Source organism: Brienomyrus brachyistius, chromosome 2 (genome assembly GCF_023856365.1).
Source record: "Brienomyrus brachyistius isolate T26 chromosome 2, BBRACH_0.4, whole genome shotgun sequence".
Lineage (NCBI taxonomy): Eukaryota > Metazoa > Chordata > Actinopteri > Osteoglossiformes > Mormyridae > Brienomyrus > Brienomyrus brachyistius.
In genome coordinates this window covers 2923725-2942700 of record NC_064534.1, presented here as the reverse complement: position 1 = coordinate 2942700, position 18976 = coordinate 2923725, and the positions used below count along the sequence as shown (strand labels likewise).

At 58.9% G+C, this 18976-nt stretch overlaps 1 protein-coding gene across 3 annotated transcripts in view; it reads right to left on the bottom strand.

Moving 5' to 3' along the window:
* Window positions 1-18976, bottom strand: part of ralgps1 (Ral GEF with PH domain and SH3 binding motif 1) — a 123778-nt gene that overhangs the window by 90026 nt on the left and 14776 nt on the right. For 2 of the 3 annotated variants that reach the window (XM_048984798.1, XM_048984800.1), the window contains exon 2: window positions 2917-3024. The exons of the other annotated variant lie outside the window; for it this stretch is intronic. The gene's annotated coding sequence lies outside the window, so the exon portion shown is untranslated. The remainder of the gene's footprint in view (window positions 1-2916; window positions 3025-18976) is intronic. 3 annotated transcript variants of the gene reach the window in all.

Genomic DNA, 18976 nt, shown 5'->3' with positions numbered 1-18976 from the left:
AAGTACATAATTAAATTCAGTAATTATCTCCGGAAACATGGTGGCACTTGGTACAGTGATAGGGGTTCCAGCACTCGTGTCTGGCCACACGCTGTTTAAAAAGACCGTGGGGGGGGCAAAACCGCCTTTCTCCTGTAGGGGGTGTCATCACAGGAAAGCAACAAGCCCTCTACAGGCCAGCAGTCTGAGGAATAGCGTGAACATGGCATCCACTTCCCAAATTTAACCCAATCACGCTAAGATCCCTAATACCTTCACATCCAAGCACCCATTCCCAAGGTTAGAAGAGCAGAGGCTCTCATAGGACCATGTCCTTCTACAGCTCGCCACCTGCTGTTGTGGAGGACTGCACACTGCGCACTGCACACTGCACACTGGGTGGGTAAAAAGACAATCATTCAGCTCGCAGCTGACAGTTATTTGGTGAGTCAGTTTCATTTTAGAAGTGATAGAGAAAAAGAACTCACACCCCCAAAGGAATTAAGAGCAGCAGTGGGACACTGGGGGGGACAGAGGAGGGTAAGGAAGTTTCAGTGATTCTGCTTCAGGTAAGGAGAGCTATTCGCTTTGTCCTCACGAGAGCAGGAAGCTGGTCTGCTCCAACTGCGCTGAAGTTCCCCAGGTTTCCAACGAATGTTTAGACACACATGAATGTGCACGCACACACACAAACACACACACACACACACACACACACACACACACACACACACACACACACACACACACACACACACACACACACGCAGCAGGCAGGGGAAGCCCGCGGACCAGGAACCAGAGCCGTGAAAATGCACTTGAAAAAGACCAGAGGAGGTGAATGACAACAGGGACATGAGTTGATGCTTTAAGAAGCTGCATGTGCGGGATCAGCTTCTGCGTGTAAATGAAACCACTGCTTGGATGATGAGTCTATTTCCCTCTTCCAGGACACAAAAGACAGAGTAAAAATTCTGAATTAAGGAAATTTTAAAACTGTGATAGTCTTGTGGTGAAGGATGTGTTTAATTTAGCATTTTCTCACTCACAGAGCGGGACAGGGAGGGGGGGTGAGAAAAAACGAACTGTGAAGTAGCACAGAAAGAGCGCCCTGCCGTTACCGAGGCGACCAGGCTGTCCTGGTGGGATGGGGGGGCGGCGGCCTGACGGAGAGACACAGGCACGCTCACTCACACGCACACTCACGCACACGCACACGCACGTGACAGAACCAATCAGCAGCAACACCCCAATTAGAGAAATATCGTCTCAACATAGAATCCCTTCCATTTCATTTGTGTTTTTATTTTGCCGTATCCTGATGTTTTTTCACATTCTTGACAGTCAAGAAACTGACTTTATTCTCAGTATTTCCTATGCGAGTCTCACAAACACACATATTAGACATTCCTATCGTTGTGAGGACTTTCCATTTATTGCTATGGGCATAACCTAAATTTCCCAATGTTAAACTGCTTACTTTCTCCTGCCATATCCCCAACTTGAAAACAGTGTCTAGATGTCATTCAGGACGTAAAACTAACCCAGCTAACTGACCACTGAGTGTGACTGTTTTAAAAGCTGTGCAGTGCTGGTTTCAGGTAACCCCTCTCATAACTAACCAGGTTGAGGGAAGATGCCGATAAGTAGGAACCGGAAAGAACTGGCTCACCTACCACCGCGCCATGCTGGGAGGGGCCATAATGGCACATCGGTGTTCCCTCGGGCTCTGTGTGTAGGGAGGGGGGGCCACAGGTGAGCTACACAAGGCTTGTCCAAGGCGATGAGTCACATGCTATGACTCACGCTTCTGATCTGGCTGCGGCCCCGAGATGAAAGGCGGGGGGGGGGGGGGGGGTTAAACACACAGCTGGGCAGGGGGTGGGAGGGGCACATTAAAGACAGACATCAAAGACCCGCAAAGGGCTCTGGAAGAGCAGGCTCCTGCTTCTAAAGCCAAGGATTTCAGCATGAGGAAATGGGGGGGGGGTCGTTCATTTAACAAACTATTTGATTTTTTTCAGCTCGGTTGGTTTCAGTATCCCTTAAACACGGGGAACAAACCTGTGGGGTGGTTAAAAAAAATGTAAGACAAAAGAAGGGTAGTAAGGACTGGACTCCAGCTACTCCAGCGACCCTCGATCTCCACCTAAGCCCAGCATCCCAGCTTGGACAAGACGACGGGAGCCGAATGAGGCACGTGAGAAACCAGGGAAAAGGACAAGGAAGCCAAGTGCAGCAGGACCATGGACCCGAGATAAGAGAAGATCAAGGGTGAAGATGTGCGAGCTGCTAAGATACGAGATGAGAGTGCTTTAGGAGAGGGGAAGGGCTCGAGTGACGAAGGGCCCCCAGGGGAAAATGCCCCGCAGGACGAAGAAGGGCCCCAACCGACAGGCAAGGGCCCCGATGGGAATGTGACCTTTGACCTCATGGAACAGCTCCTCACTGCTTAGATGTAGGAATATCAGCAGCACCACATGCAGGGACTGACTTGAGGGGAGAAGCTGGGCCTCACGTACGGTTCCTGGTTCGATTCCTGTGAGTCCTGTGCAAGGCTTCCTCCTCTCATGCATCTGCCGTCTCACTCGTGCTTTCAGGCTCTTTCACTCACACTAGAAAATCTATATTACTCCATTATAAACCTAAAATTAGCTACATCACAAGCGTTGGGGCAGTTTGCAAACCCTACAGACTACAGTTACATATACATAAATATCCATGTTTGTGCAGACTTGTCTCGAATTGAAAATCCCACTCCAGCTCGCTGACGAAAGCTGGCATCCTCTAAAGGACTGACATCACATGCAGAGTGTCCCCTGCCTCACGCCCAGTGCATCCTGGGATAGGCTGCAGTCTCTGCCTGACCCAGCACTGGATCTCTGCTTCTGGAAGATGGATGGATTAGTATCATGCTTCACCATCACCAGTACATACCCATTTTGGCCTTCTCTCCAGTGTTACATAGCCGAGCCAGTCACAGCAGAAATGCTGGCATCATCCTCAATCAAAAGCGATGCACTGCCGGGGGCTGGGGCGGCGGGGCTGCGAACAGAGAACCATCCGGTTACAGGGGCAGGGGACACTGAAGAGAAGCAACACCCAGCATCCCAGCAGAAACCAAAGCAAGGATGCTTCACGGATGCCTGGGGGATTGTGGAGTTTCGAATCACAGGAGACGACTGGACAGAAAGGAGGTGGGCAGGATTTACCAGCCTGTGTCAATCACCATTTTAACCCAATGAGGAACCATGAATGAACCAGCACTGTGCAGGCTGGACCAGTTGACATCTGCCACACACACTGAGCTATAAAGACTTGCTTGTCTGGCACTAGCACGAGCAAATCCAGAACCAGTACTTCTTGAGGTCCATCACTGGAATCAGCCTTGCTATTACCAATCCCTCAAAGACGTAGCTGCATCTCCTGAGACGATTCAGTAGGAGGGAATCGGAAAGAGAGGACACCAGCGAACAAGTGAATGGACAGGGTTAGGGTCAGTGTTATGTCCGTTTGTCTGACCTTCCTGCGGGGCTGGGCCTGGGCTCCCACTTATACAGGGAAGTCAGCCCCGCCAAAGTGCCTGTTTGCAGCCCGGAGGATCACACAAAGGCTGAAGATCTCTGTGGAACATTTCAGGCATCTTATTAACCAACAGATGAAGATGTGATATATATATATATATATATATATATATATATATATATATATATATATAAAAAAAGGTCCACCGTTGCCAGTTCCCATGGCAACCAGTCAAGCATAAACAGCGGCCTTTATGCGCGGCCGGTTGCTAGGGAAAGGCCTACTTTCCTCCGATGACGGCTTTCAGCTCCCGCCATTTCTGATCCGGCATCCTCCTCACGGGGAAGCAAAGGTCACGCATTTCAGGTCTCGGTTCGCCACAGAATCATGGGGGGGGGGTCTTTCCCTTCTGACGACTCGCCAAGGGCCAAAACGATGCTAAGTCATTCTCAACACTGCCCTCTGCAGCAGGAGAGACTAACAGAATGGACGCTTTTCTGGTCCCAAGCACAGGACTGAAAACTCAACACGGGGGAGATCAGGACAGACAATGTCACACTTAATATCGATATTAAGGGGGGGAGTGGGGGGGGCGAACCTGGAAGGGCACTGGTCCAACGTTTTGAAGACAGACCTGTCTTTAACATCTAAAACAAGACATTAAAACAACAGGGGACTGCCACTGTAATAAAATCCTTATTAAAAGGAGAGCAAAGGCCATACACAGACATACTTTAAATATTATTATTATTTCTAAACTAGTAAATAAAGATGAGAAAACGTATGCCAAAATCTTTAATTAGGCTACATACATACTGACCTGTTCCAACTCATTTGTACATCTTGTTTAAAGTGTTTTTTAGGTATAAATGCTTATAATGAGAGTAGTTTTTCTCCCACTGGCAACAGCGTCACTTAAACATCGCTGCGACAACAGCCCCTCCTACATCACAATGCTTTTGTCATATTACTCTCGTTGTCTCACACAATCGCGTGTGCTTTGTTTAGTGGGTTTTTCCCACTAAACGCTACTTTCACATCTCAAAATTTTGTTTTTATACAGATTGCAAATCGCTGCGCTACTAGTTGCCGTTAAAAAGTAGGGCTGCCACCAATGACCTTTTCTACTGATTAATCTATTGACTATTTTGCCGATTGGTTGATTGATCTAAATGGTTAATTTTTCTCCAGAAAATCAACTTAACCATTTAATTTGAGTTCATTTTATTTCGACAACCACCAACTGCATGTCATTGCAGGAATTTAGATAATGGATACCGACTTTTCAGAACTGTGCATACATTATTTTCACACACAATTCGATAACCAGATTAGTAATATTACTAAAATATTAATGAGATGCGTATTGTGATACCGAAAACGTTTCAGCGTATCCTTATGCTTATTAAATTAAGTTAGCGGAGCGGACCAAATGCGACTTAGTAAATCATGGAAGTGATGAGCACTGAAGTGCCGGTGAAGACGCAGGCAGCTCAGTTTCCAGGAGGAGATACAGGGGTCACACAAGGTAAAAGACGTCGGCGGTACGGCGATACTTCTCGCAGATTAAAGTCCAACACGCTTTTGTTTGGTAAATAGTTTTTATTTTTATTTCAGTTCACAATTTTTTTTTTATGTCCGTTTTCCTTTAAGTTTTAGTTTAAGATAACACTGGTTCCAACAAGCCCAATCGGCATGAACATACACACCAGGACCGTCAATCAATATAGAATAAGCTCAAGTGTTAGCCTAAGCATTTTCACAAACACTTATTCAACGGAGATTCTAAGATAGCAGGCAGACAACTTTATGGCTTTAATGGTGAGTGTATTTGGCAGCTACTAGGACAAAAGATATTTAAAAAGTTCTCCACATACTAATTTAATAAGCGTGAATAGACAACACTTAAGGTGGTTTTGTCGACTTGGCAGCCCATCATCCAGAATAGCACCAGTGTTTTTTCGATTCAGGTCCTCGTGCTTAACGCTAGTGGCGCCATGGTGTGCGATCGAAAATTCCCACGGTGTACAATTGAACTACTCTAATACTTACACAGTGACATTAAAGGAAAACATTTATTATAATGAAATGTTTTCAAAACCATAACAGTAATTTTATTAAAATAAAAAAAAAACATGCCTCGATTTAAAATATTGATGTCGACATTTTTTTACATAGAGTAATCGCGGCAGCCCTACTTAAAAGTGTAAAATACTCTTAAGTCGTCACTCTTATCTGATGTTCTTACGTGCCTCGTACTGCAAAGAGTATGCGTGTGATGTCACAGCATGCGGAAGTCACTGCGCTCACACCCACTGAGTGGCAGCGTTAGCGTTCATGCTGAACATCTAAAACAACACATTAAAACAACAAGAGGCTACCGCTGTAATAAAATCCTTATTAAAAGGAGAGCAAAGGCCATCATTCCAGCCGAATATTGGATCGGTGCATCTCCAGTTATGACCATTTCCAAAAGCCCAGGGGGGGGTTGGAATGGGGGGGCAGACTGACGGAAGGTCCCAGGCACCTGCAGCTCTACACAGAGGCCTACAAACAAGGGCCTGATTCTTCAGGACTGAAGAGGAAGCAGGGCTGTCGATGCTGGAGATACGGGCCAGCGTGTGCAGATTGCAATCTCGCAAATACGCAGGCAGCCAGCAATGCAGCTGCACATGCGAGCTGCACATGCGAGCTGCAGAGCACCAGTAAGTGGCACCTCGGTGTCTCCGCCGCGCACGGCTGAAATCTCCAGGCGTAGAATCCCACAATGCATCAGTCCAGACCAACTCGCAACCCATCAAGATAACGGACTTGGATGAAAACTGATTTACTAATTTACTGACAGATAAACACAAAGGACTGGAACACTGGAACGAGTGCTGAACGACGGTGAATCCTTTGTTAATAGAAGCTTTTCCATTTAAATTGCAGATCATGACATCAGCGCTCGGGTGATCGCTGGCACGCAGGTTAGCCGAAAGCAGACACTGCAGTGCACACCTGCCAGGGGGTGTGTCTGCGCTTCGGGGTCATTCCCATTTACTCCAGCCCCAGCTCTGACGCATCTGATCCTTCTCCCTCAGTCTGCTCTCTTTATAACCATAAATTCAAATAATAATTCTTGGTTCAGTCATTTTACTTCCCATTAGTCGTCTTAAGAAGAAACCGACAAATGTAGACCGTAGCCCCAACCTGCAAAGATCGTATGTTTCATATAAATAAATGGTGCCCTACCTTTACAAAGTCCCTGTGCATCTACTTAAATACAGAATGCACCTTTCTGCATGCAGATCGCATCCCTGACAGAGGAAATCACTTCTCCCAGTACAATTAGAACCAATATCTTGTGCATTAATATTCCTGATACAATACTGTGATGTTAATTTTGTGGACTTTAGTATGCGAAACAAAAGTCCACTAGCTACCCTAGTTATGTCAGCATGCATTAGAAGGTAATTAAATACTGAAAATGGCAGTCAGCAGAGGCGGGCACTGTCACAAGGGGGGGGGGGGGGGCGTGGCTGTCCGCTTTCTCTGCGGCCTCACGGCAAGAAGCATTAAGGAAGCAGCAAGCGCCGCACGACAGGCAGCAGGGGGGCGAGAAAATCAGAGAAGGCAGCAGCACTTCTGCTCCAGCATCTCACCTTCTTTATAAATGGAGGCTCACCGATGAGCGACTTTGCAGGAAGCAGAACATCAGCGGCTGCTTTCCAAAGCTGCAGCACACGGGGGGGGGGGGGGGGGGGGGGCGTTTGCGACTTCTGGGGGCAAGGCAGACATTATAGAGGAATAATGAGGAGAACCGAGGGCCGAACGCCCCTCATCAGCAATCCGAGGTGCCCGGACAGTGCCCCCTGCGTTTCACACGCGCTCCCTGCTTGGTGTGACGCATGGCCTACTTCTCAGGCTAGCCTGGTTACCAGGGCAACGGAGCCTGCCGCGGCCTGTTTACTATGGCGGACCCCGGACCCCAGCTGGCCAAATTGTGGCCCCTGCTGTATGCCGTAGCCCCCGCTCCAGACACTACCTAGCTTTCCACTGAAGCCTGGCACCCCATCCTGCCCCAGTGAGTGAATCTTCGATGACGGGGGGGGGGGGGGGGGGGGCACTACTGCAATTTTCACTTTCACCTTTCGGTTTGATGAATTGTTAAGTTTGACAGGAAACCACCTGACGTGGGTAAATTTGAAAGGATCCTCAAGACACTCGGAAACCCCCGGGGATTCCCACTGACACCAATGGCAAGGGCTGACAGCGGCATTGTGAGCCTCACTGAGGCGCTATCACCCCAGGACTAAGTCAGGCCTTCGCAGCCTTAAAGGGACAGGACACATTATTCTGATAGCAGGAAATATCACTAAAGGCTTAACTCGCCTAACAGTGCATACAAAGTTCAGAGATAAAAGGAAAAATTACGAGGCAAAGCGCAAGCCGGAGGAATCATACAAAACCCTACTGCTACTCCCAGAGCTCGGAGCTCACCGAAGATCATAATCACAGCAAAGTCAGTCACAGCCCACAATCGATCCAGCACAGATCTACGTGATAACTAGAAATTCCACCCCATCGAAGTGCAAGATACAAGATACAATAAAAATAAATTTACACCAAAAAAAAACCTACAGTTGCTGTGGCAACCACCACCCGACTACACTGCTGGCAACAGCGGCACAGCATAAGCACCCCCAATCAGCAGACGGCGCGGCGTACGCGCCCCCCAATCAGCAGACGGCGCGGCGTACGCGCCCCCCAATCAGCAGACGGCGCGGCGTACGCGCCCCCCAATCAGCAGACGGCGCGGCGTACGCGCCCCCCAATCAGCAGACGGCGCGGCGTACGCGCCCCCCAATCAGCAGACGGCGCGGCGTACGCGTCCCCCAATCAGCAGACGGCGCGGCGTACGCGCCCCCCAATCAGCAGACGGCGCGGCGTACGCGCCCCCCAATCAGCAGACGGCGCGGCGTACGCGCCCCCCAACCAGCAGACGGCGCGGCGTACGCGCCCCCCAATCAGCAGACGGCGCGGCGTACGCGCCCCCCAATCAGCAGACGGCGCGGCGTACGCGCCCCCCAATCAGCAGACGGCGCGGCGTACGCGCCCCCCAACCAGCAGACGGCGCGGCGTACGCGCCCCCCAACCAGCAGACGGCGCGGCGTACGCGCCCCCCAATCAGCAGACGGCGCGGCGTACGCGCCCCCCAACCAGCAGACGGCGCGGCGTACGCGCCCCCCAACCAGCAGACGGCGCGGCGTACGCGCCCCCCAACCAGCAGACGGCGCGGCGTACGCGCCCCCCAATCAGCAGACGGCGCGGCGTACGCGCCCCCCAACCAGCAGACGGCGCGGCGTACGCGCCCCCCAACCAGCAGACGGCGCGGCGTACGCGCCCCCCAACCAGCAGACGGCGCGGCGTACGCGCCCCCCAATCAGCAGACGGCGCGGCGTACGCGCCCCCCAACCAGCAGACGGCGCGGCGTACGCGCCCCCCAATCAGCAGACGGCGCGGCGTACGCGTCCCCCAATCAGCAGACGGCGCGGCGTACGCGCCCCCCAATCAGCAGACGGCGCGGCGTACGCGCCCCCCAATCAGCAGACGGCGCGGCGTACGCGCCCCCCAATCAGCAGACGGCGCGGCGTACGCGCCCCCCAATCAGCAGACGGCGCGGCGTACGCGCCCCCCAATCAGCAGACGGCGCGGCGTACGCGCCCCCCAATCAGCAGACGGCGCGGCGTACGCGCCCCCCAATCAGCAGACGGCGCGGCGTACGCGCCCCCCAATCAGCAGACGGCGCGGCGTACGCGTCCCCCAATCAGCAGACGGCGCGGCGTACGCGCCCCCCAATCAGCAGACGGCGCGGCGTACGCGCCCCCCAATCAGCAGACGGCGCGGCGTACGCGCCCCCCAATCAGCAGACGGCGCGGCGTACGCGCCCCCCAATCAGCAGACGGCGCGGCGTACGCGCCCCCCAACCAGCAGACGGCGCGGCGTACGCGCCCCCCAACCAGCAGACGGCGCGGCGTACGCGCCCCCCAATCAGCAGACGGCGCGGCGTACGCGCCCCCCAATCAGCAGACGGCGCGGCGTACGCGCCCCCCAATCAGCAGACGGCGCGGCGTACGCGCCCCCCAATCAGCAGACGGCGCGGCGTACGCGTCCCCCAATCAGCAGACGGCGCGGCGTACGCGTCCCCCAATCAGCAGACGGCGCGGCGTACGCGCCCCCCAATCAGCAGACGGCGCGGCGTACGCGCCCCCCAATCAGCAGACGGCGCGGCGTACGCGCCCCCCAATCAGCAGACGGCGCGGCGTACGCGCCCCCCAATCAGCAGACGGCGCGGCGTACGCGCCCCCCAATCAGCAGACGGCGCGGCGTACGCGCCCCCCAATCAGCAGACGGCGCGGCGTACGCGCCCCCCAATCAGCAGACGGCGCGGCGTACGCGCCCCCCAATCAGCAGACGGCGCGGCGTACGCGTCCCCCAATCAGCAGACGGCGCGGCGTACGCGCCCCCCAATCAGCAGACGGCGCGGCGTACGCGCCCCCCAATCAGCAGACGGCGCGGCGTACGCGCCCCCCAATCAGCAGACGGCGCGGCGTACGCGTCCCCCAATCAGCAGACGGCGCGGCGTACGCGTCCCCCAATCAGCAGACGGCGCGGCGTACGCGCCCCCCAATCAGCAGACGGCACGGCGTACGCGTCCCCCAATCAGCAGACGGCACGGCGTACGCGCCCCCCAATCAGCAGACGGCACGGCGTACGCGCCCCCCAATCAGCAGACGGCACGGCGTACGCGCCCCCCAATCAGCAGACGGCACGGCGTACGCGCCCCCCAATCAGCAGACGGCACGGCGTACGCGCCCCCCAATCAGCAGACGGCGCGGCGTACGCGTCCCCCAATCAGCAGACGGCGCGGCGTACGCGTCCCCCAATCAGCAGACGGCGCGGCGTACGCGCCCCCCAATCAGCAGACGGCGCGGCGTACGCGTCCCCCAATCAGCAGACGGCGCGGCGTACGCGTCCCCCAATCAGCAGACGGCGCGGCGTACGCGTCCCCCAATCAGCAGACGGCACGGCGTACGCGCCCCCCAATCAGCAGACGGCACGGCGTACGCGTCCCCCAATCAGCAGACGGCACGGCGTACGCGTCCCCCAATCAGCAGACGGCACGGCGTACGCGCCCCCCAATCAGCAGACGGCACGGCGTACGCGCCCCCCAATCAGCAGACGGCACGGCGTACGCGCCCCCCAATCAGCAGACGGCGCGGCGTACGCGTCCCCCAATCAGCAGACGGCGCGGCGTACGCGCCCCCCAATCAGCAGACGGCACGGCGTACGCGTCCCCCAATCAGCAGACGGCACGGCGTACGCGTCCCCCAATCAGCAGACGGCGCGGCGTACGCGCCCCCCAATCAGCAGACGGCGCGGCGTACGCGCCCCCCAATCAGCAGACGCCGCGGCGTACGCGTCCCCCAATCAGCAGACGGCACGGCGTACGCGTCCCCCAATCAGCAGACGCCGCGGCGTACGCGCCCCCCAATCAGCAGACGGCACGGCGTACGCGTCCCCCAATCAGCAGACGGCACGGCGTACGCGTCCCCCAATCAGCAGACGGCACGGCGTACGCGCCCCCCAATCAGCAGACGGCACGGCGTACGCGTCCCCCAATCAGCAGACGGCACGGCGTACGCGTCCCCCAATCAGCAGACGGCACGGCGTACGCGCCCCCCAATCAGCAGACGGCACGGCGTACGCGCCCCCCAATCAGCAGACGGCGCGGCGTACGCGTCCCCCAATCAGCAGACGGCACGGCGTACGCGCCCCCCAATCAGCAGACGGCACGGCGTACGCGCCCCCCAATCAGCAGACGGCACGGCGTACGCGTCCCCCAATCAGCAGACGGCGCGGCGTACGCGCCCCCCAATCAGCAGACGGCGCGGCGTACGCGCCCCCCAATCAGCAGACGCCGCGGCGTACGCGTCCCCCAATCAGCAGACGGCACGGCGTACGCGCCCCCCAATCAGCAGACGGCACGGCGTACGCGCCCCCCAATCAGCAGACGCCGCGGCGTACGCGTCCCCCAATCAGCAGACGGCACGGCGTACGCGTCCCCCAATCAGCAGACGGCACGGCGTACGCGCCCCCCAATCAGCAGACGGCACGGCGTACGCGTCCCCCAATCAGCAGACGGCACGGCGTACGCGCCCCCCAATCAGCAGACGGCACGGCGTACGCGCCCCCCAATCAGCAGACGGCGCGGCGTACGCGCCCCCCAATCAGCAGACGGCGCGGCGTACGCGCCCCCCAATCAGCAGACGGCACGGCGTACGCGCCCCCCAATCAGCAGACGGCACGGCGTACGCGTCCCCCAATCAGCAGACGGCGCGGCGTACGCGCCCCCCAATCAGCAGACGCCGCGGCGTACGCGCCCCCCAATCAGCAGACGGCGCGGCGTACGCGCCCCCCAATCAGCAGACGGCGCGGCGTACGCGCCCCCCAATCAGCAGACGGCACGGCGTACGCGCCCCCCAATCAGCAGACGGCACGGCGTACGCGCCCCCCAATCAGCAGACGGCACGGCGTACGCGCCCCCCAATCAGCAGACGGCGCGGCGTACGCGCCCCCCAATCAGCAGACGGCGCGGCGTACGCGCCCCCCAATCAGCAGACGGCACGGCGTACGCGCCCCCCAATCAGCAGACGGCACGGCGTACGCGCCCCCCAATCAGCAGACGCCGCGGCGTACGCGCCCCCCAATCAGCAGACGGCACGGCGTACGCGCCCCCCAATCAGCAGACGCCGCGGCGTACGCGCCCCCCAATCAGCAGACGGCGCGGCGTACGCGCCCCCCAATCAGCAGACGGCGCGGCGTACGCGCCCCCCAATCAGCAGACGGCGCGGCGTACGCGCCCCCCAATCAGCAGACGGCGCGGCGTACGCGCCCCCCAATCAGCAGACGCCGCGGCGTACGCGCCCCCCAATCAGCAGACGGCGCGGCGTACGCGCCCCCCAATCAGCAGACGGCACGGCGTACGCGTCCCCCAATCAGCAGACGGCACGGCGTACGCGTCCCCCAATCAGCAGACGGCACGGCGTACGCGTCCCCCAATCAGCAGACGGCGCGGCGTACGCGCCCCCCAATCAGCAGACGCCGCGGCGTACGCGCCCCCCAATCAGCAGACGCCGCGGCGTACGCGCCCCCCAATCAGCAGACGGCGCGGCGTACGCGTCCCCCAATCAGCAGACGGCACGGCGTACGCGCCCCCCAATCAGCAGACGCCGCGGCGTACGCGCCCCCCAATCAGCAGACGGCGCGGCGTACGCGCCCCCCAATCAGCAGACGCCGCGGCGTACGCGTCCCCCAATCAGCAGACGGCACGGCGTACGCGCCCCCCAATCAGCAGACGCCGCGGCGTACGCGCCCCCCAATCAGCAGACGGCGCGGCGTACGCGCCCCCCAATCAGCAGACGCCGCGGCGTACGCGTCCCCCAATCAGCAGACGGCACGGCGTACGCGCCCCCCAATCAGCAGACGGCGCGGCGTACGCGCCCCCCAATCAGCAGACGCCGCGGCGTACGCGCCCCCCAATCAGCAGACGGCACGGCGTACGCGTCCCCCAATCAGCAGACGGCACGGCGTACGCGCCCCCCAATCAGCAGACGCCGCGGCGTACGCGCCCCCCAATCAGCAGACGCCGCGGCGTACGCGCCCCCCAATCAGCAGACGCCGCGGCGTACGCGCCCCCCAATCAGCAGACGCCGCGGCGTACGCGCCCCCCAATCAGCAGACGGCGCGGCGTACGCGCCCCCCAATCAGCAGACGCCGCGGCGTACGCGCCCCCCAATCAGCAGACGGCACGGCGTACGCGTCCCCCAATCAGCAGACGGCACGGCGTACGCGCCCCCCAATCAGCAGACGCCGCGGCGTACGCGCCCCCCAATCAGCAGACGGCGCGGCGTACGCGCCCCCCAATCAGCAGACGGCGCGGCGTACGCGCCCCCCAATCAGCAGACGGCACGGCGTACGCGTCCCCCAATCAGCAGACGGCACGGCGTACGCGCCCCCCAATCAGCAGACGCCGCGGCGTACGCGCCCCCCAATCAGCAGACGCCGCGGCGTACGCGCCCCCCAATCAGCAGACGCCGCGGCGTACGCGCCCCCCAATCAGCAGACGCCGCGGCGTACGCGCCCCCCAATCAGCAGACGCCGCGGCGTACGCGCCCCCCAATCAGCAGACGCCGCGGCGTACGCGCCCCCCAATCAGCAGACGCCGCGGCGTACGCGCCCCCCAATCAGCAGACGGCACGGCGTACGCGCCCCCCAATCAGCAGACGGCGCGGCGTACGCGCCCCCCAATCAGCAGACGGCACGGCGTACGCGTCCCCCAATCAGCAGACGGCACGGCGTACGCGCCCCCCAATCAGCAGACGCCGCGGCGTACGCGCCCCCCAATCAGCAGACGCCGCGGCGTACGCGCCCCCCAATCAGCAGACGGCGCGGCGTACGCGCCCCCCAATCAGCAGACGCCGCGGCGTACGCGCCCCCCAATCAGCAGACGCCGCGGCGTACGCGCCCCCCAATCAGCAGACGCCGCGGCGTACGCGCCCCCCAATCAGCAGACGGCACGGCGTACGCGCCCCCCAATCAGCAGACGGCGCGGCGTACGCGCCCCCCAATCAGCAGACGGCACGGCGTACGCGCCCCCCAATCAGCAGACGGCACGGCGTACGCGCCCCCCAATCAGCAGACGCCGCGGCGTACGCGCCCCCCAATCAGCAGACGCCGCGGCGTACGCGCCCCCCAATCAGCAGACGGCGCGGCGTACGCGCCCCCCAATCAGCAGACGCCGCGGCGTACGCGCCCCCCAATCAGCAGACGCCGCGGCGTACGCGCCCCCCAATCAGCAGACGCCGCGGCGTACGCGCCCCCCAATCAGCAGACGGCACGGCGTACGCGTCCCCCAATCAGCAGACGGCACGGCGTACGCGTCCCCCAATCAGCAGACGGCACGGCGTACGCGCCCCCCAATCAGCAGACGCCGCGGCGTACGCGCCCCCCAATCAGCAGACGCCGCGGCGTACGCGCCCCCCAATCAGCAGACGCCGCGGCGTACGCGCCCCCCAATCAGCAGACGGCACGGCGTACGCGCCCCCCAATCAGCAGACGGCACGGCGTACGCGTCCCCCAATCAGCAGACGGCACGGCGTACGCGCCCCCCAATCAGCAGACGGCACGGCGTACGCGCCCCCCAATCAGCAGACGGCGCGGCGTACGCGCCCCCCAATCAGCAGACGGCACGGCGTACGCGTCCCCCAATCAGCAGACGGCACGGCGTACGCGCCCCCCAATCAGCAGACGCCGCGGCGTACGCGCCCCCCAATCAGCAGACGCCGCGGCGTACGCGCCCCCCAATCAGCAGACGGCGCGGCGTACGCGCCCCCCAATCAGCAGACGCCGCGGCGTACGCGCCCCCCAATCAGCAGACGCCGCGGCGTACGCGCCCCCCAATCAGCAGACGCCGCGGCGTACGCGCCCCCCAATCAGCAGACGGCACGGCGTACGCGCCCCCCAATCAGCAGACGGCGCGGCGTACGCGCCCCCCAATCAGCAGACGGCACGGCGTACGCGTCCCCCAATCAGCAGACGGCACGGCGTACGCGCCCCCCAATCAGCAGACGCCGCGGCGTACGCGCCCCCCAATCAGCAGACGCCGCGGCGTACGCGCCCCCCAATCAGCAGACGGCGCGGCGTACGCGCCCCCCAATCAGCAGACGCCGCGGCGTACGCGCCCCCCAATCAGCAGACGCCGCGGCGTACGCGCCCCCCAATCAGCAGACGCCGCGGCGTACGCGCCCCCCAATCAGCAGACGGCACGGCGTACGCGTCCCCCAATCAGCAGACGGTACGGCGTACGCGCCCCAAGGAGCCAATCCCCAATCCACTGTGCAGGACGACAGCCTATGTCTCAGAAAGCCGGCATCAGCCAGTGGGACAGCGGGACAGTGACAGCCTGCCACCGTCGCACGTCGTCACGCGAGCCCAGGGAAGCACAGCCCAAACAAAAGCCCGTGCAGGGAAACCCCAGTGAAAGTTTACCTTTGGAGTACTATTTTGTTCAGACCAGTAGATATTCACTAAGGAAGTTACCCTCATTTGCATTGTGTATGTGTGTGTGTGGGGGGGGGGACAACAGGGGACAAGTACAAAGAGCACCTAAGTCCATCTGCGCTCAGAACCAGAACTGGACCCTGCGGCAAACCCAGCTTAACACAGGGGAGCAGTGTGCTTGTCCAATCCCGGTCTCCCCGCCTGACCAAAGGCTGCGTTGTTGAAGTGGACGGCGACCAATCAAAGCCAGGGGGAGCTGTCAGAGCGCGGCGGCGCCACCTCTGGCCAGTCAGAGACAAGCATCCAGTCAGGCCCGACCGTCTCAGAGAAATTTCAGATCCAGCCAGACCTGGGACTGCATTTCTCGGTGTACGCCGCTCCACGTCACGTCAGCGAGGCTGCCAGACGTGACGGATCACGCTAAAAGCAGGCCTGAACCTCGCACACAGCAGGCCTACAAAGGAGACGCAGAATGAGCTGCAGAAACGCCCAGAAACACTGTCCTACGGTGTCCGTGACACTGATAACAGGCCAGCTGGCCCCACCAGAGGCAGACCCGCACAGGCACACGCAGAAACAGCAGTGACTGATGACTCTTTCATTTTCTCTTCCATGTAATTGCACTCTGGGGGGGGTTATGAGAAGGAGCTGATGATTGGGGTGGGGGGGGGGGGTCTCCTCTAAAGGAGAGATCCTCTCTGAGCGTGAAGCCACACAGGAATCAGGGCGGAGTCTGATTACAGGCTGCGGGAAAAGGAGAATTCAGGGCTGGCGATTTCTGAGCACATTGTGTGTCAGTGTACACACATACATCACACGCACATACATCACACGCACATACATCACACGCACAAGCCTGCAGGACGCCCCCTTCTGGGAGCAAAAGCGACACAGTGGGATGTCAAATCAAAAGTGGAAGCTTGTGAGAAAGACAGTGGTGACCAAGGGATGAAGGGTGAGGTGCTCTCTCCATGTCTCTGGCAGTACATCATCACGGCTCAAGCGAAACGGCCTCCTTATATGCACCATCAGATGGGGGGGGGGGGGGGGGGGGATCAGACCCCCCACCAACTTACCAGTCGGTCACCATGGGAACTGGCCTTCACCAAAAGGGATGATTTCTGGTACAAGTACCACCATCTGCCACGCTGTCCAGCCCAGGGCGCCGCCCGCAGGCAGCACGCGGGAAGGACGCGGCGCAGGCAGCACGCGGTACGGACGCGGCGCAGGCAGCACGCGGGACGGACGCGGCGCAGGCAGCACGCGGGACGGACGCGGCGCAGGCAGCACGCGGGACGGACGCGGCGCAGGCAGCACGCGGGAAGGACGCGGCGCAGGCAGCACGCGGGACGGACACGGCACAGGCAGCACGCTGGACGGACACGGCACAGGCAGCACGCGGGAAGGACACGGCACAGGCAGCACGCTGGACGGACACGGCACAGGCAGCACGCGGGAAGGACACGGCACAGGCAGCACGCGGGAAGGACACGGCACAGGCAGCACGCGGGAAGGACACGGCGCTGCCCGCAGGCAGCACGCTATGAGTATGAGTCAAAGCAAACATCTAAAACAAATAACCACAATAAATAAATAAATATAAAAGGGAAATGGCCAAACAGCGAAATCAGATCTTAAAAACCATGCAGCAGTCCTCCAGGCATGTTCAGCAGCAGTTATTGAGAAACCCCCACCCCCCATTCCAGAAAATTCAGGCACAACGCTTTCACACACCTACAAGCACCTGATTTAATCCCATCCATCCACTTCACTACTGCACAATTTTTAAACGTTCGTCGTAAATCCTTTCACGAGTGGAACAAGCGAGTAACGTTTTCCAGACATGGTCACATTGATGGATATGGGGTCGTCCAGGGCCCATGACAGCCGCGAGAAAGGCAGCCGCATGCACCTCCACGTCAGACAGGAGCAGCCGATGGCAGATGCCCGGGTCAGGGGGTAATGAAGTGTGCCAGGCACTGGGCCGGACACAAGCTGCTCAACACACCTGCCCGCTGGGCGCCATGTGGACACAGCCTAATTCACGCTGAAGGGGGCTGACGGTTCGGAATAAATCCTCTCGTTAGATTACCGGAGCTATAAAATAAGACGTAAACTCAGCCGCTATTTCTGCACATGTGGCCTGTCTTCCCGTTGGCTTTAACAATGGCCGTTCTCCTCTGAATTCTCCCTGTGTACTACACACTCCACGACCAAATCAAAATGGGTCCCACTGGCTGGGAAACAGTGATCCACACCACGTATACCACACCGCTGCATAGATGTACACTGACATTTATTTATCATACACATATGTTGTACAGCTATAATGCGCTACATTGCACTTCCTCATTAAATTGCATTTCATTGCCTGAGTACTCTGTGTAATGACAAAGCTAAATGTAATCGACATCCATCTAACCTAAACTAAGCCAAATCAGGTGTTTTTGGAAAGGGAAACCCCAAGTCCAGGTTGACCGCACCGGCCTCCGTAAGCACTGGATGCAGCGGCATGGAATCCCTTTGTGTTACATCTGCCGCCAACCCAGCTGTTTGAGATGAGGGAACCACCACCTGTGATAATTTTACACTAAGAGGCAAAGGAAGAGAATCCCTTTCCGCTGTCACACATTCGAATGCAGCCACTAGAAGAATGAGCAGGTGTACCTAATCAACCGGCCACTGGGTCTATATTTAACTGGGGAGTGGGGGGGGGGGAGATGACAGCCTCTGGTGACACGTAGGACTTAACTGAGGCCTTAGCAGCTTCCAGAGCCGACATAAATTCGGGGGGTGGAGGTAGGCATGATGACAAGGTAGCACAAACGGTGCTATGATCGCAAACGGAAAGCCCAGCCAGCCAGCCAGCCAGCCAGCCAGCCAGCCAGCCAGCCAGCCGCCGCCATAATCCGGCATCACGCTTCCGGCCACCAAGGCTCCTGGATCCAGCTTTGTATCGAGTCAGGATACCAGAAAGAAAAACAGACGCAAAACTGAAATGAGTCGCTTCTCCTGCCGATTCGCCTGTCAGCCCCCACTCCCAAGTGATGATGCAGAGATGATGACATCTGACCTTTCGCCTGGAAATGGTCTGACCTACCGCACCATCCATAAGCAAACAACACCCCCCCCCCCCCACAAAAAAAGACCAGCTTCATGAATGTCATGATTTCAGCAGGGAAAAGGGGCCCAGATCGGTAAGATGAGACACACTGTCGCCATCCAGCGGGTCACAAGCAGACCTTCTGACTGGCCTCCCGAGCAAATATGCAAGACGGACAAACAATTATGGGGGGGCAGACAGCAAATAGTGAACACAGACATTTACTGGCAGGCAGAAACACACTGTGTACCATCATTTACATAA